Below are 4272 nucleotides of genomic sequence, written 5' to 3'. Positions count from 1 at the left end.
ATATATATATATATATATATGGGATAGATATGGATAATGTATATCTGTATAGATTATATATATATGGGATAGATATGGATAATGTATGTAATGTATATCTATTGATTTTGTCCCAGGTCCTCTGAGGACACCCAGCACAATCCATCAATGCTTTGTCACCCTGTTATTTTTAGAAGTCATACGCCCGCCTGTTCTTCTTTTGGGGGCTCTTTAAAAAGCTGTGAGAAGTTTCTGGGAATTTAGCGCAGACCAATGGGATCACATGTTGCCCTCCAGGGAGCGTGGAGCACTAATCCCCCTTTTTTTAGGCCCCCGCTCCCCTTTGCTTGCATTTCACAGGGAATCAAAGGCACCTGAGCTCCCCAGCATAATAGGATCGCTGCAAAGCTGGGAATTCTTTTTTTGGCCTCCATCATTCACAGTAATCTGATTATTCGCCTGCTTAGTTTAAGGTGACGACACCTAGTGGTGGCTACTGGGATACAATGCGACGCATGACACCAATTATGTGTAAATTAAACTCTGGGTGGTCATTCCTTAGCAGGTCTGAATTTGGATTCCCATGAACAGGGGTGCAATTACACATTATGAGGCCTGTAGAAAAACTTTACCCCCCACCTCCTCCCCACCATCCCTCAAGGGTCATATTTGCAGCCACCATAATTCCCTTCCATTCTCATATACTTAGAGATAATTTAAAATTCTGTTCTCTCCTCCAGCATGGGGTCTTCCTCTTCTTGTAGCCACTCTCGGTCACTTACCTGCATTCTGCTCCTAAGCTTTCATGTATGTCATGTGACCTCATGCAGCATGCAGCAGAATGTGGCAGCCAGCTGCTGCATGGAACAAGAACCCATGCAGGAGGACATAACATTCCGTAAATTACCTGGAAGACTGGAAGAGCAGCAGCAGCACCAGAACAGAAGCTCCTGTTGCAGGGAGGGTAAGCAGGCTACCCCACCATGACTGCAGGAGCTACTTACCTGTTGGAAAGCTGACATGGAGTCAATCAGTTGGGCTGCAGTAGTAGGAGCATGCTGATTGAAGACGCAAATAAGTCATCAGTCTGCTGCTTCTCTTTTCACTGTCCATTCAAGTATTACTGATCTGAAGCATATAAGTCCCTATGCTATGCAGCAGAGCTGTGTAAATTTTAGGCTAGGACAGCAAGCAAATCCTCTCCCTGTATTTAGCGTTTCATCCCGCAGCGACTGGGTTAACCATCACTGGTAAAGTCCCATTTGCAGCCGTGTTTTTGCTTCCAGCGCAGGCCCTGGCTCCCCACATCTGGTACTCATCTATCACTAAAAGGAGAAACATTTCTGCTCTCCGTTACTGCACTGCGGATTCCTCTATCAAAGCCACCTTGTGTTTTCCTGCCACATCGCAGTATTTTATTAGCCAAACCGGTGCTAGCCGTAATTAGATTTTCATGGAGCTCGATACCTTTTCTATGTGCACACAGGAGCAAATAAACTCCAGGGGAGAGGGTGAGGGGCATTATGGGAGGAGGTCTGGGGCCCCTGGGTCAACTGTGACCCATTTTAATACTTTACATATGATCATTTCCATGCAGCTTTACAGAGGAACAGGAATTCCGCACAGATTTAACCCTTGTGCAGGGCCGGTGCTAGGAAGGGTCACCTGAGGTCAGAGCAGTCCATGGTAGACTTGGTCTTGTGGACCCAAATCCCTATCTTCCTCTGCAAATCTTCCTTCAGTGGTCTGACCCATGGGGATTTGTTGGGTACAGGGGGTCTCATGCCGTATGCAAGGCCCATCATTGGAGGAGCTGGTACAACTACTCAAGACTAAAAGCTATGCTGGTGGCAGAGGGAAGGCCGGTGGGCAATTGTAATGAAGGGGAGGCTTGGGATAGATTCAAAAAAAGGTGAAGCTGGAGGTCCTCTAGGAATCTAATGGAATACACCAATACTAATGAAAAATTAAAGTGGCAGGGTCCAGGGTGCCCTCCAGATGACATTAGAACTGCTCATGGGTTGTCCAATATGGGGTCCCTGATGGGGTTCTAGAGCATTCCAAAGAATTGCCACCCCAAGAGGTAGACCCATGATTTGTAGGCTAAGCAGCAGGAACGTCCCCTTGTTCACCTCTATTAAAAGAGAGGTGAACAAGGAGAGATCCAAAGATCATTGGATTCAGATGAGTTTGGACTTGGGTTGGCTGAATTTAATTTTTCCAGTAGAAGCTTGATTGGTTTACCAGTTGGTCACCAATTGCCCTTCTACTGGAAAATAATTGGTTTCCCACACGGAGCCATAGTATAAAAGGTTATAGGAGACACCGCCCTGTCCAGCAGTTGTGAAGGATGATGGTGACTACAAGGTTATGACAATGGAAAGGGCATTTGGCTATGAACCTGTGCCCTGTTGGTCCTCCAAGGGCTAAGGGGCCCAGTGGCCAAAGTGACCAGCTCCTGTGCCCCTGTTATGCCCATTTTTTAAAATGTGCAACTTGGTAAGACCATAGAAGTAAAATCAATATCAACATAATAGGCTAAACTTACTAAAGAAATGGGCATGATCACTCAGTAAAGTAATTTTAATTTTGTAAAGCAATTATTTGTTGTAGAATTTCTGGCATATAATTGGGTTTTAAAAGTGAAAACTGTTTAGCCTGATATTTCATCACTTTACTTTTGGTGAATAAAGCCCATTGGGTCAATGGTGTAATGTATATCAAACCTAATGGGAAAAAAAGATGGCGGATGGATCATTGGGACCATAACAAAGATTGGGCCGCTGTCCATGGTCTCTGTGGATTTTATCAACCCCTCTGTCTATATATTTACAATCTCTCTTATTGTACATTTCCCCCATGTTTAATCTTCAAAGTCTACAACTATAAAACACAATGGTCCCATAAAGAAACTAATAGGCCCCTCATAAGTTTCATCAATAATTTGTATCATTGAGTCTCATTGTGACTTCACTGTATTAGACCCAAGTTACATCATTCACTGCCATCAACATTCTACATTGTCTAATTGTTCCCGGGTGTGATAATGAATGCCATGGCTGTCAAGATAATCGTCAGAACCGGCGTCAGCTGCCTAAGGGACAAATCTCTATGGTGCCAACAGGTTTAAAATAATTCTTTGTACCTTTTATAAATACTAAAATATTGCTAATATAGGTTAATATGTTAATAATCATTAGGATTCTGAACAAGCGGTAAAAATGTGTTAAAAAAATCTTTCTAGCTGCAGGCATTGTGGAGGAATTCATCTTCATTTCTAAGCATTGTAATGCAGATGCAGTGGAGATGAATTGCACTACAGCACACCAACAGGTGTCACCATGTGTTTCTGTAATGCTTTCCCATGTGTTTCGGGTATGCATGTCATACTACAGTTGGAATAGGGTCTCCAAGTTCACAACTCAAAGCTATTTTCCTATTACTTTTAATGGAAGTATAATCTTGAAAACCCTTGCCAATCCTCTAATTTAAGATACAGTAGGTGGTTTTAAACTGTTAGAAACCAAACCTATTATTCTTTGTTGTGATCTTTAAGGATCATTGAGAAGGATTTATTTCACAGTACAAGCAGCTAGAGAGGTCAGTTATTGCTCATCTCTTCTGTTTGTGATTTTCTTTCTAATATACACTGAGCTCAGTGCATGTTTTATCAGATAATGAACCTAACTTCCATGCAACATTTCCATGCACCCTCGCCAACATGAACATCTCCACCCAGTCATCTGAATTAAGGAATTCCTTCCAATCAGGAAGGCAAAAATATTTCTCTTTGCTTTAAATGTGTAAAATAGTTCAGATAGGAACTGGAGGTCTTCAGCAAGACTCAAAAGATAACTGCCCTGTAAGACAAAGTGCAATTATCCCATTTGCCCCACTGCTAAACCTACCTGCCCTCCTCAGATGCCTGGTATATGTGATGGCTGCAGATCTAATGTTTGTGTACATCCAGTGCCACCGTCTTCACTGCCCTGGTCATGTCCGCACAGAATCATAAATTTCTTTGGGACTGTCTCCATCCATAAGATATAAGGCAGTTGAAGTCTGTGGGTCTGTAATGGGCAGACGTGGATACTCACCTGTCCCCATTTTACCCAAAATGTCTCCATCTTCTACCTTCTTCTCTTTCGCATTCCTTGATCTTGATTGGTCGGGCTGGGATGACGTAACTTAAGTTCATTGAGTTAGGTTCATTCATTCATGGCGCATGGAGCACCCAAGGCTGTCCCACAGAAGTAGAGAATGTTCTGGGTCTTGGGTGCCAAGTTGCAACCA

The 4272-nt window shown here is 43.2% G+C and overlaps 1 protein-coding gene across 8 annotated transcripts in view; it reads left to right on the top strand.

Moving 5' to 3' along the window:
• Nucleotides 1–4272, top strand: part of NCOA1 (nuclear receptor coactivator 1) — a 121797-nt gene that overhangs the window by 106285 nt on the left and 11240 nt on the right. The gene's annotated exons all lie outside the window — the stretch shown is intronic.

Source organism: Pyxicephalus adspersus, chromosome 4 (assembly GCF_032062135.1).
Source record: "Pyxicephalus adspersus chromosome 4, UCB_Pads_2.0, whole genome shotgun sequence".
Classification (NCBI taxonomy): Eukaryota; Metazoa; Chordata; class Amphibia; order Anura; family Pyxicephalidae; genus Pyxicephalus; species Pyxicephalus adspersus.
This window is presented reverse-complemented; position numbering and strand designations above follow the sequence as displayed.